General features: G+C 30.8%; 2 protein-coding genes across 3 annotated transcripts in view; one reads left to right on the plus strand and one right to left on the minus strand.

The window, feature by feature from the left end:
- Window positions 1-24,934, minus strand: part of LOC115890635 (nucleoside diphosphate kinase 7-like) — an 82,182-nt gene that overhangs the window by 36,322 nt on the left and 20,926 nt on the right. Inside the window, exon 1 of one of the 2 annotated variants that reach the window (XM_030910926.1) lies at window positions 11,698-11,777. The exons of the other annotated variant lie outside the window; for it this stretch is intronic. The gene's annotated coding sequence lies outside the window, so the exon portion shown is untranslated. Of the gene's footprint in view, window positions 1-11,697; window positions 11,778-24,934 lie in introns of those variants that run through there. 2 annotated transcript variants of the gene reach the window in all.
- LOC115890637 (RYamide neuropeptides-like) overlaps window positions 1-24,934 on the plus strand; it is a 67,057-nt gene that overhangs the window by 12,854 nt on the left and 29,269 nt on the right. The gene's annotated exons all lie outside the window — the stretch shown is intronic.

Raw genomic sequence — 24,934 nt, forward strand, 5'->3', positions numbered from 1 at the left:
GTGTTTGATTATTATCATGTGAAAAATTTTAAATAATATTTTAAAAGTGATAGGCATGTGATAGGTTTGTGATGTTCAGTTTAATAGATATTTGGTGTGTATGTGTTTGCGTATATGTGTGTTGGATAAAAAACACTTTCATTAAAAGGGTAAGCTCTAACTAAACATTAAAGGTTATAATTGTTTATTGAAACAATTGAAAATATTTCCTAATATGGCGAAAAAAGAAGCTATAATTGTTAAGATTTATTTTTTTAGTTTACTCCACTGTAAAAAGTATTTAAAATATTTCGCGTTTCTCTAGAATTAGTAAAGCAATCTACACTAATATGAATAAAATTAATTTTCGTACTTTTTTCTGTAGCAACTTAAAATAATTGAATTTATAGATAAACATGCAGAATGTGGGTATGGTAGGAGGTGGCAACGTTGCATTCTCTCCGACCCTCTCTATGCCCGGCAAACGAATTTCCCGGGGAGTGAACAGTGGCACTCAAAAGTTTTTCAACATTTTCCGGAAAATGTCAAGAAAAATATAAAATTTTCAACATTTATTTTTCGCAAAAAAAAACCTCATAGGCGTGTTTCTGGGGTTGAACTATATTACCAGTTAAAATATCTGCACTCATTTCTGGGACACCCTGTATAGTCTGTCCAACGACAAGATCCTTGACAGTGATACATGTGTCTGTCATTTTAATTTCGAAGTAGTTTATTTTATTTTACAAAGAAATAAGTTGGTACAATTGGAACGCATAATTAATATATTCAAATTTTGAGTGACAAGTAATTACTTCAAAATATTGTGAAAAAAAACTGTATGAAACTGAAAAAATCTAATCTTGGTTAATTAACTTCTTATTTTTTTCTGCAGTACTAAAATGTATTATTTACCTATCGTGTCATGTTATTTTACAGATACTCAAGTTTTTGATACCATATACGAGATGGTATAACTTTATTTGTGGCTAATACAACTCTCTGACCATAGTCTCTGGCAAACTGTGTCTCTGTCGGTCTCTGTGCACCGAATCTGTAGACTATGGTCAACTTATTATAACCTCTATGGGGTCAACACTTAATTTTCCCTCGAGTTTTCCTCCTCATAATTTAAAAAAAATACGAAACACAAGTAACAACACAGTCCAAAATGCAAAATATTTATCATTTCTATTTGACATAATTTGGCACAAAATTATAGCCTATAATTTGGCAAAAGTTTGACAACTCTCAAAAATCTTAAGTCGAGTTCATACGCATAGGCGTCCGTTTGTCGTTCATCGTTGCGTCAAACCAATAATATTGAAATATGATCTGTCATTTTTGAAATAAACCAATAAAACTGGTTAAAAACAACATGACGTATTTATTTATTTATAAACCCATCCATAGTTAACTTAAAAAATATTAGAAACTTTTTTTAGTGAAATAAATGGATTGGTATGGAAGTCATCTGCTTTTTTTCTGTCATCGTCTGTCGAAATCTTACCTGTGAACAGAGTATATACTAATCTGAATAATATGCACTCATATTTTAGGTTAGAAATAAAATTATCAAATTAATTTTTATATACAGGGTGATTTTTAACCTATACGCATAAACTTGGGAAATTATTGCTGATGACAAATAATAATTAATAATGAAAAAAAAATGTTAATAAAATATTTTTAGATTCTGAAATAATTTGAGTTTTTTTTTCACAAAAATTTATCAACTTTATCAGTAAATGCACAATAAATTTAATGGAATTTACGTTTTTTGTTTTATTTCAAATAGTTTGTTATCTCCGTAAATAAAAATATTTTGTGCACATTCAATTTACGGAATTTACGTTTTATGTTTTTATTTTAAACTAGTTGAAGCCTGGCGCATCCGCCACGTCAGGAAAAAAAATCCTTTTTATTTTTTTAATTAAATGAAAAACAAAAAATCCGACGACGACAGTTTTTAGAAGAGCCAATTAGCTATATTTTAGTAAAAAAACGCAACTTTCTAGAGCAAGTCGTTGCTTCAGTAGAGACGACACAGATAAACATTAGCATTTTATATATATAGATAGTTTGTTATGTCCGTAAATAAAAATATTTTACTAACTTTTTTTTTCATTATTAGTCATTATTTGTCATCAGCAATAATTTCCCAAGTCTATGCGTATAGGTTAAAAATCACCCTGTATAGTATTATTTATTAGTGCAACACAGAATATGTAACCCAAAACATATAAAATATCAAATAAATAAAAAAATAAATAAAAACAAAACAAAAAAACAACAACAAAATTAACTAAATTAAAATAAACAATATAAATAGGAACATGAACAAGTTAAGAAAAAGATATTGGGAATTGCCGTCATAACCAGCACAGGTAATCGCGATATTATTTGAAGCAAGGACAAATTGAATTTAAGTGCTATAGCAATATATATGCCCTTCGTATGCAGGGTGCGATAATAAGATATTTTTTTACGAATGGAATACCTTGTACCTACAGGGTATCACATTTTCGTGTGTTTTGTTGATGATCGTCCTTATGAATAGGTTTTCACAATAGTCGGCTACTTTTTGACAAAATAAGAGATGCCCTAATAGGATTTGTCATGACCCTATTAGTTACTGAGCTACAGGGTGATTTTAAAAAAGTGGCAGTTTCTGGCACCTCTCGTAACTCAGCTGTCTTATCGTCCCGTTAATAGAACCATTAGGTAACTAGAGTTTTTGTGATTTTGAGTTAACTAGTTTAGCCAGTATAATTTTTCATGCTCTAATCGCAAAGAGCATGAATCGCAATTTGCGATTTGATGCTCTTCTCTACATTTATTTTTTTACTATCTTAACATTCTTAACGCACCCCGTATAAAAGCGGTAAATATAAACAGTCTCAAAAAATTCAACAAGTAGCGAATTTATACCGGCAGTTTCTTTTTATTAAATTTTCCTTCCAATTGACTTTTATGCACGCATATACTTTCGGAGGAAGAAAAAAATGAGGAAAAAGAAAACAAATAAGATAAAAACGGAATAAGATCATAATTTTCTGGCAAGATACCCACAGATTTACCGAGTTTACGATAATAGCAGCGGCATATGCATGAAGAAATACGGTTAAACAGGCTGAAAAAAAGTTGAGCTTTTGAATTTAGTTTAGAAAGCATGGCTTACGTAACGTAAGAGTACACTTAGTTCTTGATTTAATTTGAGGGATTTATGAAAAAAGCTCTTGTATCCTCCACTCACATACTACTATACTACAGTGTGCTGTTTCAATTTATGAAGATTATGCAATAGCAACACACACACAAGCTAAAGTATGACCAACGAATCTAAAAACGGCGCGGAGTCTAGTTTTGCTTGGAAATGAATATCGATGACATTCCCATATAATTTTACATATAAAATGACAGCGATCTTCTTTTCGTAGCCATCACTGACGCCGTTTTTTTTTTTAGATCGTATTGTATTTTTGTTGTCAGGCTCTTTTGGTTCTTTATTATATCTACTAGCGTGTACCAGCGACTTCGTTCGCGTCGAATTAATCATTTGTAATGGTGATGATAAAGAAAAGCAAGAATTTCCATTAACATACAAACTGGATAAAATTTTCTCACATTTATGTCAGCATGAGAAAAACAATATGCCGATATTATTATATAACTTGGTAATATTTGAGGGGTAGTTTCATCTCGTTGGAATTTCACTTCACGGAAAAATCCGTTTGCCAAAAATAAGCTTTTTACGTCAAGCAGTTTAAGCAGAATCGTGGTTAATCAGTTACACAACTTTTTGGAGTGTGTTCCAAAAAGTAAGTATGATTTTTTAAAAAATGTTAAAATATCTAAAAAAATCAAATAAATTATGCCTGTCCAAGCGTTTTCCCGAAAGACTAACCGTTTTTTAAATAACAAATATTGTAATATTTGATGGGCGTTTTCACCCTCTTGGAATTTGAGATTCGATAAACCCCTCCTCATCGAACCTCTACACCCCACAGTCAATCCGTTTGCCAAAAATCAGCTTTAAACGTCAAACAGTTTAAGTAGAATCGAGATTACTCAATGGTCATATTTTATGAAACACCCTGTATAAATTTATAAAAAATCTTAAAATATGTAAAGCAACAAAATAAAATATACGTGTTTAAGAGTTTTTCCGAAAAACTCACCGGTTTTTAAATAAATAATATTTTAATATTTGAGGGATAGTTTCACCCAAGAACGGTAAACTAATAGGATTGCTCATCCTCATAAGACGTACGTTCGCCTCTTCCCGCGCTTCAGCTGACAGTTGTGACGTCATTGTAGTCCTTGTCAAAGCCTTCGTGGCCTTGTCATGATATTGTGTATTATTAGTTGCCTATGGTAAACTTATAAAAATAACAGCTGAGAAATTTTGAGTTAATTATTTTGTCAATTTTAAATGTGAAAAAGGTGTCTTTAAAGTTTTTAGAGCTATAGAGTGTATAAATACGTTCCTTATGTGTTGTGGATTGTGACAAAGTGCATACTAAGTGCCCACGATTTTGTTTATTAATTATTTTAAAGCAAAATATGGAAGTACTCTAAAAGAATGCTTGCAAAGGTGATGCTGGGAACTGCTGTTCTTAAAAATGCATTATCCGAGTATTTAATACGATTTATACAGATAATTTTCTATACTGCATACATATACGGCGTTTAAATAAATAAACTAAATAATGAACGTTTTGCATTCGGCAACCAATAATGCACGTGTGTGTATTATTGGTTGCCGGATAAGGACTAATAACCATGACAATGACTACAATGATGTCACAAAGCGAGTAGTTTTCGCATGCACCTGGCGGACACTTTTGGCTGAATGAGCAGTCCAATTAGGTTAACTGTAGAGATGGGCGGTTATTGGTAAAAAACCGGTTATAGGTTAACCGGAATTATCTTTAAAAAATAATAACTTGACAAAATTAACCGACACAAATTAACCGGTTATTCAAATAACCTAACCTAGCAAAACTAAATATTTAGTTTTCCTATAGGTTTACTTTACCTCTACACTCCATAGGTCTACTTCAAATTTAGATAATAAACTTAGTTAAATCGCATGATTAAATAGAGATTGTAGCAATGTAAGTATGTATATGTACAAAATGAATTTAAATAAAAATGCTAACCTCACTTTTTTGAGTAGACATGGATATGATATTAAATATTAAAACTAGTAATTACTTAACGTTCAAATAAACCACACAACTCACAAGTTCTACAATCTACAACCAAGTTAATTTAATCAAATACCAAAGAAAAATAAGGAGACTGAATGAATAGATAATGAAAGATTATCTTCATTCATTACTTGAACTTCAATTTTGTATTCTTTAGTCTAAGGTTCAAGAGAGACTTCAAAGTACAAATAAAATATATTTACGGTGAAACGTGGGTGAAACTGGGCGAAACCATGGAAACTTTTGAAGAACCGTTGAAAATCCGTTAAAGTCGGTTAAAATTTAAATATAGAATTTAGAGAATCTATTTGAAGTTAGGTTCGTATCACTTGGCTAGCTGGTGGCTAGTAGTAGTCTATGCCATTAGTACTTTGTTTTACGGCCTGACCTGTCAGGGCCATTCGGCCGTTGTTTTGATTATTATTATCAGCGTTCGCCTGATGCCTGATTTAATTTTGACATTTGATGTTTGATGTTCTTAAAAATGCATTATCCGAGTATTTAATACGATTTATTCAGATAATTTTCTATACTGCATACATATACGGCGTTTAAATAAATAAACTAAATAATGAACGTTTGCATTCGGCAACCAATAATGCACGTAATGTGTGTTATTAGGTTAACTGGTGAAAAAATAACCATTTTAAATGACTACAATGACGAAAATACCGGTTTTTCGCATGCACCTGGCGGTTACTTTTGAATGAGCAGTCAATTAGGTTAACTGTTCTTGAGTTTCACCCCCTTAGAATTCGAGTTTCGAAAAATCCCGTCTTATCGAACCTCTACACCCTAAAGTCAATCTGTTTTCCAAAAATCAGCTTTTTACGTCAAGCGCTTTAAGCAGGATCGTGATTAATCAATGACCAGATTTTTCGAAACACCCTGTATTCATTTTTAAAAAATCTTAAAATATGTAAAAAAAACAAAATAAAATATACGTGTTTAAGCGTTTTTTCGGAAACTTGACCGTTTTTTAAATAAAAAATGTAATATTTGATGTGTGGTTTCACCCTCTTGGAACTGGAATTTCGAAAAATCCCTTCTTATCGAACCTCTACACCCTAGAATCAACCTGTATGCCAAAATTGAGCTTCTTACGTTGAGTGGTTTGAGCAGGAACGTGATTAATCAGTATGCCACTCATTTAAGGATTTTATATATTAGTCTAGATAAAAGGTCGTATATCTCAGTGGAGGCTTAACCATAAGGTGAAATGGTCAATGCCCCCCCACAAAAAAAATCAGAAGAAAATTAGGAAAAACCTATTTAAATTATACTTTTTGTAAATAACTTTTTTCATCCTAAGATATTCTAAAGGTATACTACGTATAGAAAATATGACGGATTAAGGTGCGATAGATATAGTTTATATTGACCATTAACCGCGTCATTCATAAAAGGATTTCAGTCGTTGGAAAAATTTCGCCATTTGGGCAGTTTGGGTGTTTATAAAAACTCAAATTATAAAACAACATAGCTTTTTGTTTCGTTTATCGGCGTATAATGTTTGGTTTAGTCAATATAAAGCAATATTTAATTTTTTAATATCGATAGAAATCCCATCTAGGTTTCAGGTGTAGCGCAAAATTTGTGTAAAGTAAACGCCACGAATGTTTGGGAGTGATTCGACTCGATTAGAATCGACACGCGCGCTATCATTTTTACATTGAAAACGTAAATTTTTACCTCAAACGTAGGTTTTTAAAGGCCCGAGCGTGATTGACAAAGACGATACTATATCGCGTTTCTTTGATTGATTCGTTTTTGTGCGTCAGTCCATTGGTGTGCTTGCAGTGCGACCAATGGGGCATTCCAGTTTATATTTATAACCAAATATATGTTTTGACAAGACTTTGACAGTGAAAACGACAAATTACAACAGACCTTTGAATAAGAAGACTAAAGGAAGGAGCATATCAAAAATCTTAGGTCCACCGCGATGGGCCTCAAATATGGCCGACTTAAATTCTGGTTTATCAGTGCCGTTCTAATTTTATTTAAAAAATGTAAAACTATGATGTAGGGTAGACGTGGGGTAGACTCAATAATATGTTGTTTTATTTGACGTTGTGAATAAATGTTGGTAGTTATTAAAATTGTTACAAAATATATAATTCTAATAAAATAGATAAGTTATAATAATTATTTATTAACACAAACATCCGATACGCTACTGAAGCAAAGGTAAATTCTTTGACATATAAATATAAAAGCAAAAAAAGAAAAAATATATAATTAGTTAATTTAAGTGAATTTCATAAATGATCGGTGTACTACACGTATGTATATTATATAGTCACTTACTAGCGAAAAGTTGTTCCATTATTTCACTCGATTTTTGCCGAGATCTACCGCACAACAACCAACTATTTTAGAGTCTTTTTCGATAAATCGCGATAGTGTCACTGTTAATTTAAGTTCTGCCACAATTTCCATCTAGATTTACTACCTTTATACAACTATCAGTAGTAGAATAAATAATAAATAACATAAAATAAGCTCCGTAAAGACTGACAAATCCACAAAATTTCAAATCAAATTCAAATGTGTCAAATGAATCGTCAAACAAAACTGTCAAGGATTCCCACCCTAGAGTGCTTTTTCCGCCCACCATGCATGAATACATGGATAGCATTATGCTCCTTCCTTAGTCTTCTTATTCAAAGCAACAGACTATATATTGATTATTATATGACTTGAAACACCACACGGCACTGGAATTAAGTTTTATGTGACCTTGAACAGATTGGTTCACATGGTAGCGACCGATGAATCACTCCCAAACGTTCGTGGCGTTTATTATAGGTAATAATTCATAATTTTCTGGTTATGGATAAATGATGAACTGTGGTTGACTGAATAGATATTTTAAAATAGACAACATGGTATTTAGTTTGTGAAATCGTGCGGTTAAAAGAAAACAATTGCTTAAATTTCGAAAAACGTTTAGAGAAATTGACCTAAAACGCCGCATTGACTTAAAATATAAAAAAATGTGAAATAAAACTTTTAGAATTGTGTATGTATATACAGTGTGTCAATTTTAAAACTTCCCACCTTTAATATCTTTCTTGCAGTTAAAAATATGAAAAATCGGAAAAACACGTCAATTTTATTAGGAAGGGGGATACTTTAAATGAATATTTTTGGCCTTTTTCTTTCAACCCCTTAGGAGGGGTAGATGTCACCCTTGCAATCTTAAATGGGAATGGGGGTCAAGTGGCACATCGTTTTAAAGGGGATTTAATTCTCTTTTCAGTGGTATCCTACTTTGTTGCTTTTTGCCCAGATATTTCCGAATAATCGCGTTTCAAAGTTGCAGAAACAATTAAACATGCCTGCCTTGAAATTTTGGTTTTCAGGCTAGTGTTTACACAAAAATTATTGCAGTAGCCCAAGCAGCATTTGGACGTCGGGACAACGTTGTGTCACGCGACCAAACGTCGGGGCGCAACGTCGGCACAACCTCGTGCCAACCCTAGTCTGCACTAGTTTGGAGAATAATTTTTGGGTCGAAACGACGTTGGATACCGACGTTGGCTAGAAGCCTAATTTAGTACAAACTGCAACGTTGTTTAAAATCCTAATTCAAAGAAATACAAAACTAATATGGCGTCTTAGTCGCGTTTTATCCTAAATTGGGATAATTATAGTAAAAAATATTATTTTTATGATTTAGTTAGAGACATATGTCAGATGGCACTGAAGGAAAACAAAACAAAAGTATTTAAGTGTGGGGGATGTTTGAAGATCATAATTATTGAAACACTTTAACCGACTCTGTAACTCGTTACCCAAGGCAAAAAAGTTAAACGCAAACAACTTTATTGATAAATGTATTGTTTCTACTTTGAAAAATGCTAATGGGCCTTAAAATTAAAGAAGTTTTAAAAATTTTCATGAATTTTTTTTAGTAAAATGAGAATAATTTATTCGCAGTCGAAAAAATTGTTTCCGCGTGTTTTTTAGGGTCAAATATTTCAAGTTAATGTATTCAAAAAGAAGGAATTGCTATTTTAGGAACGAAACATTTTCTTATTTAACAACATGGCGGCTTTCGCTTTGTTGTTTTGGAGATTAAGATGGCGTAGTTCGAGTAGTCGCATACTGGACTAATAAAGTCGCAGTTCGGCCTTAACAGGTAGTATCACCTAGTATACTAGTCGCAAGATTGCCTAATTTAGTCATCCTAGAGTCTAGCTTGCGCCGCCCTCTATAATCTAAATAAACGAGGGAGTGGATAAACTATCGGTAATATATGTCGATGTATATTTAAATTTAGTTTTATATGTACCTTTCTTATGTCCCATTTTAATTAAGTTTTTTTTATAAAAACAAAAACAGCACTGAACTGTCTGACTGAACAGAACAATGAAGTGAAAATTTAAGATTTAAGGTTATGGTTCAATACAGTTGCAAAAAGGTAGTGACTCGACGTCCTACCAACGTAAGAATAAGGAAATCTAAACAACGTTGGAATTAGTAAAACAGACGACGTTTGCATAACGTTGGAATAGGTCCTGAAACTGACGTCGGAAAACTCTTTATTGTCCAACGTTGTAACTACGTTGTCCGAATCACCTAAAGATCACTTAAGCAAAAAAGGTTACAACGTTTATTCGACGTCGCAGAAGCTTCTACTTTGCTGTAGTACTAGCCCAACGTCGGCACAACGTTATAAAAACGTTTAAATTTATTTTAATACCCAAGGTAGGGAGCTAACTATTTTTTGTAACTAATCCAACGTTGTGTTTAGTAAACATGTGGTCGCAAGTCGTGAAAATGCTACTTGGGAGATCTCCTTGCAGTACAAATGACTAGAAGATTAGGTGGTAACAAGGACGTAGCCATTACATTTTTCTAGGGGGTCGAAATTCGAAATACTAATAAACAGAAAACATCATAAACATTAACGTTTCCTTTCTCAAATTCGAATGAGTGGCAACCTGTAATCAGTTTCACAGGACGATTTGTTAACATTCCAGCAGGACGGTGCTATAGCTCATTACTTTTTTGTGGTCCGACAGTGGTTAAACGAGAGATTTCCGGGTACATGGATTGGCCGAAGGAGACCAATTGAGTGGCTTTCAAGATCACTTAGACTTTGCTATTTTTGGGGAGACATCTTAAATCCATTGTTTATAAAACACAATCTACTGGTATTGATAATCTTAAATTACAGCAGAATGCCAGTTAGTTCCCGGTGAGGTTTTCCGAAATGTTAGGAAGATGTTTGAAAACAGACTTTATTACTGTTTACAGGAAAATGGACAACATTTTGAACAACTTATAAGATAGGGCGTAAGTGGTGTAACCTAATCTTCTAATCATTTGTAGTACAAGGAGATCTATTCCAATAACTTTTGTGTAAACACTAACCTGAAAACCAAAATCTCAATGCAGGCACGTTTAATTGATTCTGCAACTTTGAAACGCGATTATTCTGAAACCTCTGGATAAAAAGCAATAAAGTAGGATACCACTGAAAAGAAAATTAAACGCCCTTTAAAACGATGTGCCCCTTGACCCCCATTCCCATTTAAGATTGTAAAGGTGACATCTACCCCTCCTAAGGGGTTGAAAGAAAAAGGCTAAAAATATTCATTTAGAGCGTCCCCCTTTCAAATAAAATTGAGGTGTCTTTCCAATTTTTCATATTTTTAACTGCAAGAAAGATATTAAGGGTGGGAAGTTTTAAAATTGACACACTGTATATGCATTTATATTTTTGCGACATTATTATTTATGTGTATTTTAAATCCTACCGTGGAAAATTTGTGTAAAGCACATTGACTGTCCAACAAGCAAAATTTATTGCTGGAACACTGCCAAAACTTCGCAAAGCAAGGTGTAACATTGCTTTTTTCATTGTAGGGAGGTTTATGCAAGGTTTCAGGGTAGCTTAATCTTCCGGCAAATAACATTGCAGTGCAAAGTTGCATTTCACAATGTTATTGAAACGTTGCTAATGTAACGTTCAAGAAAGTACTAATTTAGGATGTATTAGCAATATTGTTAATTTTACGTCAATACAATATTGGTAAAATTATATTATTAATTATAATTAACTGACTTATTGCTAAAATAATATAGCAAAAAATAGATAATGTTTGCATTAAAAAACCATTTCATTCGTCAGAGGGAAAATATAAAAATTATTTTTTAATATTTACTTATCAATTAATGAAACAGTTTTTTCTTGCGAACATTAGCAATTTTATGCAATTTTATGTTAACAATAATACATCAGTAATAGGTTATAATCAACAGAAACATTAATGGGTATTAAATTGTAGACTTTCAGATAGGTATAATATACTTTTACTAATATTGTATTGACGAAAAACATAAACAATATTGATAAAAATATGTAGGTATATCCATTGACTTAGAAAAATTAAAAATGCTCGGTAAATATATCCCTACCAAGAAAGTCGAATTTGTCAAACAAATTGAAAAAAAAAAAACAAATAAAAATTAGAAATGTATCACTTACTTGTTTCAAAAATATCAAAAATACTGTCAAGTACTGAGAACTTACTGATCTTTTCGGCTGCTCAATAAATAAGGAATTACTCAACTCTGACCTCCGAGTCGAATTTCTAAAAAAAATCTTAAAGTTGAATGTCTGAAATAATACAAAATATATAGGTACAGTGTAAACATTATTTTATATTTCTTATTCAAAAATACAAAAGGAAAGTATAACATTAAATGTATGTAGAAGGAAAAGCAAACTTATATTTTAATTGATTTTTTGGATATTTCATATTTTGTCTTCGCATGTTGAATTGTCTTATTCATGGTTTCAAATTCCTCTTCGGTAAAGTTTTGAAATCTATATCCAATTATTTCTAAAGTAGTAAAAATAAAAACAAGGTTTCACCAATCACGACACAACGTTTAGAAATCAACATTACAAAGCAAACTGTTTGGGGATTGACTGCAATGTTGCAAATGTAATGTGAGGTTTTTTGCTTGGTGGATTTTGAGTGAAATGGTACTAGACCATCTGTTTAAAAATGTAAGGGTAGGTTTCATTTTAACAGAATTTATATTTATTTTTAGATTTATTTTCCTTTAACTAAACGTACAAGTACCTTGTAAGAAACCAATTAAATCTGGGCGCGTCCGAGGGCGCGTCTTAAAAAAATCGACGCAATATTGATATTGACCTCCCTACAATAATGACCACGAGCCGCCACTGGTATATCTATACCACAAATTGCCTATAACAGATGCGAAAGAAAGCGACTGCATCGGAAACCGCTCGGCAAACCCGACACGCCTATTGAGTGGTGTAAATACACCAGTCGTTTAGTCCGGAAACCTATGCTGTGTCGTATTCGCTTGCTGGAATGACATAGTGCGTGGTTATATGTTTCTTTTAAAAACGCGTGTAGGATTCTTTGTTGAACTTTTGAACTGTTATTTCTAAGTTTTGGTAATTTGTATATCTTATTTAAAATGGGATGCAAATGTGTTTATTTATAAGGAAAAAAAGATATTTATAGTATAAAAATTAATTTATTTAACAAAATTTAATTAAAAATTTGACAAAATAGTTACCTTTCTATTGGTTCTATCGGACTTTTTTCGACTATATAAATCTTTATTTGAAACTTTAATACATCAAATATTTTCAATCTAATAAATCATTTAATGATGTAAATAAGAGGAAATTTCTCACATGGGTGGTCAAATTTTATAGTTTTCATTATATCAAACAGCCTCTGAGAAAAGATTTCAACTCAAAATGCCTTTAATTATGTTTGACTACATCATTAAAAAGGGTCTTCAAATACATCAATGTGATATTTGTCTAAAATTTGCAAAAGAATCCGAATCTCTGGATAACTCGAAATTATTTACCCATTTAAAAGCCTTTGATCATGAAAGTGGAAAAATTTGTTCATTTTTTTTTGACGGGCTGGAAAAATTATTTATATTAAATTTTGATGAGTTTTGCACTGAATAAAACATTCAGAGGCTGTTTGATATAATGAAAACTATAGAATTTGACCACCCATGTGAGAAATTTCCTCTTATTTACATCATTAAATTATTTATTAGATTGAAAATATTTTATGCATTAAAGTTAGTACAAAAAATAAAGATTTATACAGTCGAAAAAAGTCCGATAGAACCAATAGAAATGTAACTATTTTGTCACGTCTTTAATTAAATTTTGTTAAATAAATTATTTTTTAAACTATAAATATCTTTTTTTTTCCTAATCTCCTACGAGCTGATATAATATGACGAGCAATCTATTAAATTACTGTGAGATTATACAGAAAAGTCCACAGACTTCGAGACATAGGAAAATCAAGTCCAGTTAGCGTGTGTCCAAATTTTGACAAGTTTTCAAAAATTACAGTTTTGTTTAGACTGACATTTAATTTCGCCTGACTTCTCGGTGAATGATTTTATGGGAGTACATACAATCTAAAATTTACGGCCATGAAGAAATTAAAAACTTGGAGCAGTTAAGACAGAAAATATTTAATGCCTTTGACACTGTCACCCCTGATATGTTATCCAATGTGTGGAGGGGATTTTATGATCATTTGGGTTATTGTTTAATGCAAGAGGGAGGCACTTTTGAACAATTTTTGTAATTTTTTAAATTTCATTATCCTGTTTTTTTACCGTTTACCCATTACCTACCTTGACGGACATGGGAAAACGGAGGTCCTTTTCAGGACCGCAAATATTCTGATTGAGAAAATTGGTAACTTTTTTTTGGATTAAAAAACAAAAGTTGTTAATATAATATCAATTTAAAAGGGTTTTAGTAGTTTTAATACACACTATGATATAAAATTTATTATTATTATAATGTACATTATTAATACTATTGTTCATTCGAAATGGCATTAAGGCCCAATTGCAACAATGATTTAAATTTTTCTTAAAGATAAGTAGAGCTTAGAATGAGCTGTATTTATATTTACTTTAATATTCACCTTAAATGAGGGAATTTGACTGATACAATTTTTGAATTTGAATTGTTTTTAATGATACTAACAATTTTAGTTCAATTTTTAATAAAATTTATTTAATATTAATAGAAATCCAAGAGATTTGAAACCTCTTTTAGCGATTTATAACATTCTCAAATGAATTACTGGTGCCCTTATTTTCTATGAAAATCACACAGCTTTTTTCATAGTCGCTGCAGTTGCTATAGCTATAAAAAAACTAATTTTTTAAGGTGTAAAAATTGCGACACACGCTAAATGGACTTGATTTTTCGTATGTCTCGAAGTCTGTGGACCTTTTTGTATGCCTCGATAACATATTGGTGCAGATTATATTTTCACCCAAACAAATAATAACCCAAATTATACGTTGATGCGGATTGTCTATGAACTCTTTCTGAAGGTCAAAACAGAAACCTGAACGCGTAATTCGGTGTTCTTTCGCATCTGTTCTAGTTAATTTGTGTCTATACAATAATTTTTAATGTTGGCTCAATAGAAGCTTTTGTCTTTGCAGCTTGTCATAGGTAGTAGATTAAATTTACAAGAAAGAAAACCCAGAAAAGATCCATCCAGTGGTTCTCAAAATTTAAGCAAAAAACATTTTTTTAGAAATTTTCAAAATAAAATAACTCGGTTATTTTGGACTTATTTGAAAATCAGTAAAGGGAAAATATGTTTCTTTTATCGGGATCTACCAGCTCTGAAAATATTTGCACCTATAAGAATTTATTACCAGGCAATTTAAGCCCTTTCAAATTTAACTCTTCATGAACATTGCTATTCCTAAAATAAAATAATTTCAGACTTTTAACAAAAAAACGACACCCTTTTATATGTAAACTAACATGTAGGAAAATATATACATAGTTCGCATCCATATTTATCAGTGAGTAGGTACATTTCGAAAAAAAAATCAATCTACAATAGAAATCTGTAACAAACGATAAAAAATATGAAAACGCGGCATTGTAGCACATATTTATGTACATAACTGATGAAAAAAATATTCAAAAATTTCGATCGTGATTGCCCTTTGTGGACACACGGTGTTTTCGTTAAAAAACAATCAGAATTTTTTCCAAACAATAAAAACTGTGCCGCCTCCAATCTGAATCACACCAAAAATAAATCTGCGGATTTACTGCAATTATTTCTTTTTTAAACCAACTCTATAAATATACAGGGTGCTACAAATTCGAGGTACGGGCATTGGTATCTCGGAAACCGTAATAGATACGAAGATGGTTAAATTGGGGCAAAGTTGCTCCTTGGGATGTTCACCAAGATGCCATCAAAAAAGTTTTAAAAATTTCAAGGATTGTTGAGATTTTTGGAAAAAACTGATTTTTTTTTAAATCAATTTTATTTTTTCCTGTCGTTACTATTTAGAAAATCAAAAAACTAATTACACGTTCTGATAGCCACTTTAATAGGGCTATCTGAAAGTATCTTTAGATTTTCAAATTAGCTGATAATTTGTGAGATACAGAGGCCAACTTAATTTTTTTAAATACGGACCTGTATTTTTGATTTCAGGTTTTAAAAGACCTCGATCTCCTGAGTACAATGATATGCCACACTCGATACTTTATTTGTTTTAGGTACCTTAACAATAACTAAACTATTTTATTATTATTTAGAATAATTCCAAGTCCGACTTTGGTTTATTAAATTATTTGATCTGATTATATTCATCGCAACAATATTGATCAGCCCGTTTCTTTTGTCGAGATCTACCAACCCTGAAAATATTTGCACTTATTAAAGACTCACCCTGTATAAGGGCAGTAATCTACAAATGAAATAAGCTTCTCATGAGATTATATACCATTGCCATAAATAAAACAAAAGAAAAAAAACATATTTCAAATTTACTACGTATAATCACTATAGTAAAAATTGGGTAATAACTGTGGTCATAATGTTCTACTTATTCTGTTCAATCGTGGTTTTCCCCATAATTTTAGAATTGTACTAACAAGTACAGAAACAGGAGTTGCTAATATTAATAATAAACATGACACTTCAATTACCATGTCATGTCTTTGTTATCTCTGTCTAATCGTTAGTTTTTTCTTCCGTGTAATGAAACAATATAAACACAAGCATAAAAAATACGTATATTATTTTACTATTATTATTTCTATTTATTCTAATACTATCATCAGATTAGAATTTCTGTAATTCTATTTTAATATGTTTTACAAGATGACCGTACCTCCTCACGGTTTTTTAACCGGTAATAACGTTTAACGTTTTTTTACGGGTAATTTAACGGTAAAATAAAGGGTAATTACAAAATTAATATTACGATTTTACTAATTCAAATTTTTAGACTTTCTAAATGTACATACTGATGTAGGTAAATAAAAATTGGTGATATTTTAAATATTTATTAAATTCATAATGAAAGCAATGGAAGCCTAAAGAAAATTGGAGGAAATATCATTATTTGAGTTTCATTCCAACGTTTCCTTAGTCATTTTCGCGTTGTCTTCTGGCACATATTAATATAAAATATTTGTTTTAACATATAGAGTTCCGTTTTGAGATATTTTCAGTATTGTGTCATACTTAAAACATACATTCATAGATGCCTCAGAACATGCCTCATAGAAATTGAACATAAACTTTTTAAAAGGCCAAAAGGGGTATGTGTGGTCACTGTACCTACTACCTACTCCCATGCCTGCCTGCCTGCCCTTGTTATCTCTATGTCCGAGCAAATTTATAAACAATATCAATTCATAAACAAATTTCTAAACAATAAACAACCTGCTGATAGCTAGAAGAATGAAGTTACGTTAGCTTTCAATTTTTGAAATCAGACTATTAAATAAATAATATACCTATATGTAGCAATAAAGTAGATGTCAAAATGAATTTAGAGAAAACTAAAGTAATGTACAACGAACTAGACAGAAAAGACATTCTAATAAATAACACAACACTGGAAATAGTAGAAATGGGAAAAGTAGGTTTTCAAAGGAACGCTTATCAAGACAATTCCTATTTGAATATCTTTGAGCATAAACACTTCAGGCACAAATTAACTATAACAGATGCGAAAGAACACCGAATTACGCGTTCAGGTTTCTGTGACCTTCAGAAAGAGTTCATAGACAATCCGCATCAATGTATAGTTTGCGTTATTATTTGTTTGGGTTAAAATAATCTGCACCAATATGTGATCGAGGCATATAATCTCACAGTAATTTAATAGATTGCTCGTAATATATCAGTTCGTAGGAAATTAGGGAAAAAAAGATATTTATAGTATAAAAACATTAATTTATTTAACAAAATTTAATTAAAGATGTGACAAAATAGTTACTTTTCTATTGGTTCTATCGGACTTTTTTTGACTATATAAATCTTTATTTGTAAACTTTAATGCATAAAATATTTTCAATCTAATAAATAATTTAATGATGTAAATAAGAGGAAATTTCTCACATGGGTGGTCAAATTCTATAGTTTTCATTATATCAAACAGCCTATGAGAAATGTTTTCTTCAGTGCAAAACTCATCAAAATTTAATGTAAATAATTTTTCCAGCCTGTAAATAAAATGAACAAATTTTTCATTTGGCGATTTTAAACTCCCATAAGTGCCACTTTCATGATTAAAGTCTTTTAAATGGGTAAATAATTTCGAGTTATTTAAAGATTCGGATTCTTTTGCAAATTCTAGACAAATATCACATTGATGTATTTGAAGACCATTTTTAATGATGTAGGCACAGACATAATTAAAGGCATTTTGAGTTGTTATACTTTCATGCCTATATGTATAATCATAATCTGGTAAAGTTATTGCCTGATGTTTTTTTAATGGTTCCACATTTTTTAATAAAATTCTGGACTTTTTGACGGACTTTAATTGTGTTAATAAAATACCCAAGTCATCGAACCAATTCATAAAGGAAGAATGCAAAAAAGTTTGACAAAATAGTTTCCTAAATGCCCTTTGGAATTCTATAGGTGTTGGATTTACAGAATTACCTTGTTGCTGTCTAACGCTGCCAAAATAATTTTCTAAGCAATCTTGGTTAATTCTCCTTGTTTTTAAATAGGTAAATCCAATAGAAGAAAGTCGATGCCAGAGAATTTGAATGGACTTTATTGTGATCATCCAGCACGTACGAAACTTGCATTGTAAGGCTATATCTATATTATTGTTATTAAAAATTTTTAAGTTTGCTAAAAATAAACCCATTTCATTTAAATATTCATTTTGAAAATCTAAGCCTTTAAAGACAGTTTTGTACGGATTAGGGTGATTAAAATCCACTGCATTTAGTAAATCAAACAGTTTATCAAATTTTTCAACTACCTCAAGAGTGGCTTGTGCTTCAGCAGGAAGTACACCCAGAGTCATATGCGTATGTAACCCAATGGCTACCGTTCTGCTAATTACTTGCGTAGCAAGCTTAACTTTCATTTTTTGAAAGTTGTTTGGATAGATGTGAGCATCCGTGAACTTGGGTGCACATCTATATTGTTGCTTTTTATCATTATTATAAAAAGTTTCTATAAACTTCCAAGATGTCTTTTTATTGTCGAAACATAATACATTTTGCATAAGATTATTTTTTGTGGCCTTAATAAGATGAGGAGTGTCAAAAAAATATGTGAGTTTATAATCACCAACATTAAATTCTGGATTGTCAGTAGTGACATTTAACAATTTTGAAATTTGTATAAAATTTGACCCCATATCAGTTACAATACCTTGAACATATAGTCCAATATCTGATAATTTATTTACGCATTCCTTAAGAATTTCTAAAATATCTGCTGACTTAAGATTGGTGTTTAAAAAAAATACGCGATCGGTTGTTTCCAATTATGGAATAAACCTCTGGCCATAATTTATTTATAATATTTTATATATATATATATATATATATATATATATATATATATATATATATATATATATATATATATATATATATATATATATATATATATATATATATATATATATATATATATATATATATATATATATATATATATATTTTGGCTATAATTTAGGAACAGATCTTAAAAATAAGAGGAACGTAGTTTTATTTAAAATAATGTTGCATGCAATGCAGGCAAACCGGCAAGAATAAAGACACACCTGTTTTGGGGGTTTAAAATACAAACTCCAGCAAAAGAGCATTTCATTTTTCTATTTTTGTTCATTTAAATCGAATGTACTTAGATATTTTATCAGTTTGAAAATACTAAATTACAATAATTCCTATTACAAAAGGGCGAATAATACCTAACACCTACTTATTAATCATTTTTCCTCACGTTAACTTATCCTCTGGGAACCTAAAAAGTGATTTTCCTCCTCCGGTTTTTGTAGAACAGTATAAATAAACACATTTGTATCCCATTTTAAATAAGATATACAAATTACCAAAACTTAGAAATAACAGTTCGAAAGTTCAACAAAAATCCTAAACGCGTTTTTAAAAACAAACATATTGCCACGCACTATGTCACACCAGCGAGCTTCAGCAAACAAATACGACACCGCAAGGGCTTCCGGACTAAACGACTGGTGTATTTACACCACTCAATAGGCGTGTCGGGTTTGCCTAGCGGTTTCCGATGCAGTCGCTTTCTTTCGCATCTGTAATAGGTAATTTGTGCTTCAGGCCAACAAGCAATTTTCCACACAAAATAAAATCACTAGTAACATATCCATTCCTTCCGCCAGCATATACGGCTTCATTTTTCTTCATAAAATAATAAATACTTATTAAACTATTGTAGGCAAATTAAATGAAGGTAAACTGTTATAAATTTAAATAAAGTCCATAAACGAATGCCGATTTTGAAAATAGCTACTAACTGTCACTAGAAAATTGCTATGGCGACACCTGCCATCTTGATTGCCATTTTATTGAAAAATCGCTTTTTATATAGATATAGATAACCTTAATATAATTTGAAAGAGCATTTAAAGCTGCTTCGACTTTCGAATTTTAAAAAATACAGAGTGCATATTTTATAACTTTGTGAATATTATAACTGAGTTTGTTCCTATGCATATAAATTAATTAACTGCCAATTACAGGGTTCGCCTAATTTTCTATTTCATCATCTATAATGAATTTTAGTCTAATGTGAGCGAATATTAAAAATTAAAATATGTATTTCCTGCTTTTTTTTTCGCTGTAGAAATTTTTCAGCCGTCAGTGCCAGGGATTGTTTAATTTTTTATTTTAATCATACGATATTTCAAGCATCGATAAAAAATGGTCTTCAGAGTTTACCCCAGTTTACCCAATTTTGTCAGATTTTTTTTACATTATAATATTTACTCTATTAATGTTGCCAATACATATAAAAATACCTACTATGAATACACGGAAATGAGTTGTAACAATTAATATTAATTTAATATTTGTAGTCTTTTATATTAATATATTAACTACCGCTGGCGTATGCAGCGTTAGAAATCAAAATAATTTTGACCGTTGGTAAAGGCTGCCGTCTTTGTTCGGCGATTTCTAGCATTGCCTTTCAAATTAAATTTTGATCTCCCATTCAGCCGTCGATGTATGTCTTTTGTCTCTCTCTAACTCATCGCGTGGTAGCGACGGAAATCGATGACTACGTCGAATTAAGGCGGGGTTTAGGCGATATCTTCAGAAGTGTCTAGTCCTAGCAGTCAACTATTAAGCTTGACCTATCAGGTTGGTTAGCGTGGTTATTTGGAGTGTGTTAATTCATTCGTGTTTGTCAAAAACTCTAACGTGATTGGTCGGACTTAACAGTTGCCTGCTAGCGCTAGACACAAGTATATCTTCGGTCGCCTCTGCATGCGTGTGGAGCTCGATAGGTTTTAGAAATTCGGTGGTTCCCATATTATATTATTCATCATACGTTATCAGTATTTAAAACTTTAATTAAAATATGTTTGTCGACTGCCTATTACTGACTTGAATTATTGTGTACAGGGTGGGTCAAATTCAACGCTTTTAAATGGAAACACCCTTTTCTATAGGAGATAGACAAAAACTAATATCGGTGTATGGAGCTCAATTTTTGTCAAAAATATGATGGTAAAAACTGCATATCGATATCTGTTACCGTCTCGGAGTTACGGGGCGTTTTTCAAAAATATGCACTTTTAACAAATCGCTGTAACTTTTTTGCTATGGAAAATTTTGCATTTTTATGAAAACATTTTCAAAGTATCTTTTTACGTAGAATTTAATGGTTTAAGTATAATTTTTTTAAAATTAATAATTAAGAATTATCAACAGAAAATTTGATTTTTTTTATATAGGACACCCTGTATATTTTTAATTTATTGAAAAGGATTTAAAATTATCTTTCCAAAAATGTAACACACTTGATATTTTGTTATAATCCCTTTCGAAATACAAAATTTTTAAAAGTTCGCCACTTTTAACTAGTAGGCTTTGGACCCTCTTTATTCCTCTTCGAGATATAGAGTATATAAAAATTCGCCCGCTTTAAATCAGTAGGTTTTGAACGGCACAGTAGCTGTGAGCATCAATTAAAACGAAAATAATATTTGCTATGAGAGATGCAGAATTTTATAACTATTTAAAATATACATATTTAACCAAGATCAACACAATTAAACTATATCTAATAACAATAAAAATAAATAGCAAACCAAGACATGAAATTTTCTTCTGTTATGGACATACGGGGCAGTTTTTGAACATTTCTCGCGGAATTCATTAACTGTCCATGGGCACTAAGTCAGGCGGCCTCGACGCCCAACGGCTGGAATCTTTGTTAGCTCTTCAATTATTTTTGAAATTGGATGCAAAAATTTCCTGATAACTTCAGCGTTCAGAGGCGGTGCGTCGTCTTGCTGGAAAAATATGTTTTCGAGTTCCACTAAGGGCATATCATCAATAAGGGGTCCAAAGCCTACTAGTTAAAAGTGGCGAACTTTAAAAAATTCTGTATTTCGAAGGGGATTATAACAAAATATCAAGTATGCTATATTTTGGAAAGATAATTTTAAATTCTTTTCAGTTAATTAAAAATATAGAGGGCGTCCCAAATAAAAAATCAATTTTTCTGTTGATAACTCTTAAATTATAAATTTTAGAAAATTATACTTAAACCATTAAATTCTACGTAAAAAGGTGCTTTGGAAATGTTTTCATAGAAATACAAAATTTTCCATAGCAAAAAAGTTACAGCGATTTGTTAAAAATGCACATTTTTGAAAAACACCCCGTAACTCCGAAACGGTAACAGATATTAATGTGCTGTTTTCACCATCACGATTTTGATGAAAATTGAGCTCCAGACACCGATATTAGTTTTCGTCTATCTCCTATAGAAAAGCTATTTAAAAGCGTCGAATTTGACCCACCCTGTAAAGTGCATTTGGTGTTCCTGTTAGTGTACAGTGCATTTGGTTGTTAATTTCTAAGTTAACAAGGAGGAGATATGGAGAAGTTCTAATTTAGGTTAAAATTTGGAGCAACTAATTTTGATTTTCAATATGGATATTTGATTGATGATTTGATCTATTCATACAATTTATGCGACGTATAAATACATTCATACCATTTACAAGTACTTCGGTTGAGAGACATTTTTCATGTTTGAAACGCAAAAAAAATACACTAGAAATTCAATGAAAAATAAACGTTTATCGTCACTTGCCTTACTTTGAATCGAAAAAGATATTTTCATAGCCCTTAAACAATCTGATAAATTTACAAATATAATAATAAATAAATTTTCTTTATTAAGAAATCGGCGAATCAATTTAATATATAAAAAGTAATTATTCTTTCCCTTTGGGTCTCGAAATATGTATATGAATAAGATAATCTGTTTTCCTTTGTAAATTTATTTGTCTATATGTTTAAATATAATATATTTATTTTATATTACATATAAAATAATAAAAATAAAATAAAATCCTATGATGAACTGCATGGTAGTATTATCTACCTTATTTATCAAGGTATAATGGAAATAAATAAAACACACATATACAACATATTTAACGTTTTTACGAACTGGGTTAGGAAATTATGTAAATTTTGGGGAACAAATAGACGCAATTAAAATGTTGTCGCCTACCCAGTCGCACAGGCCACGAGCCGCCACTGGTTTACCCAATAAGTTATTTTATGCAATAAGATTGGATGGCTGATAATTAGAACATGAAGCTATAAACACCTTAAAGGAAGTTGTTTAAACAAGAACTCACCACTTACAAACTTCGGTAGACCAAAGTTCATGACATAATAACTGGACACTAGTTACTGGTTAAAAAGACTGAATAAATAAATTAACTATTAATGTTAGTCGTATATTTAGCAAATAATATGTTATGTCTCCTATCAACCAACAATGATTGAAATACGGTCAAAAACTATAAGTAATTTTACAAAAAAAATTAGATACATCATAGTATTTTTAACAAAAAAACTTTTAAAAATTATACAGGGTGTCTCAGATTTTAAACGGAAAATTTAATAGACGATAAAAATAAAACAAAAAGTTCATATCAACTTGTAAGATTTGAAGCTTCCTTTTCGAGATACAGAGTACCATTAGAATACCAATTATAATATTAATTACCAATTAGAATTTTTTTTTTCGCAAGAAGTAAGCAAGATAGACAAAAAAGTCACGAGACAAAAAAATAATATTTTTAATTACTAAATCCAAAGTAAATATTAAACTTCTAAAAAAGCAGTGGCGTGCCTATTTTTTCATTTAAAATAATTTAACAGTGATGCCCCACCGCCGCCCCTGGCCATTAGACTTAAATCTAATTACATCAAATTAAGTCCCATAGTAAGTATTATAAACGGGTCAAGTTATATCAAAATCGATTAAATAGTTTTTCAAATATCTTAAGTTCTATCGTCTATTAAATTTTCCCGATTAAAATCTGAGACACCCTGTATACATATATTTTTGCGTATTTTAGAAATAACATCTTGATCAAACTCTAGCTTAATTTACTATAATAAAATGTTTTAATTTGTTGTTACTTTATGGTAAAATAGTACAAGAAGTTGGCGATTTTAAAAGATTTAATTTACTATGATACATATTTTTTAAATAAATTCACAAATAATATTGGTGAATATAAAGATATACAGGGTGTCCCAGAAATCAGTGCAAGTATTTTAAGGCGTGGTAGATCTGGTCAAAAGAAACATTTTTTCTCTTTACCATTTTTCAAATAATTGCAAAATAACCGAGTTATTTTAGTTTGAAAATTTAAACAAAAAATGTTTTTTTGCTTAAATTTTGAGAACCACTGGATCTATTCTGGATTTTCTTTCATGTAAATTTAATTTACTACCTATGTTACCATATTATCAAGAAACCAGCATGTACCCGCGACTTCGTTCGCATCGAATTAATCATTTGTAATGGTGATGATAAAGCAAAGCAAGAATTTCCATTAACAATTACCCAACTTTTTAAAACACCCTGTATGATTTTTTAAAAAATTTCAAAATATGTAAAAAAACAAAATAAATTATGCTTGTCCAAGCATTTTCCCGAAAGACTAACCATTTTTTAAATAACAAATATTGTAATATTTGGGGGGCGTGTTCACCCTCAATTTGAGATTCGATAAACCCCTCCTTATCGAACCTCTACACCCCACAGTCAATCCATTTGCCAAAAATCAGCTTTAAACGTCAAGCAGTTTAAGCAGAATCGTGATTACTCAATATTCATATTTTATGAAACACCCTGTATAAA

Source organism: Sitophilus oryzae, unplaced genomic scaffold (genome assembly GCF_002938485.1).
Source record: "Sitophilus oryzae breed Bouriz unplaced genomic scaffold, Soryzae_2.0 scaffold_907_pilon_pilon, whole genome shotgun sequence".
NCBI lineage: Eukaryota > Metazoa > Arthropoda > Insecta > Coleoptera > Curculionidae > Sitophilus > Sitophilus oryzae.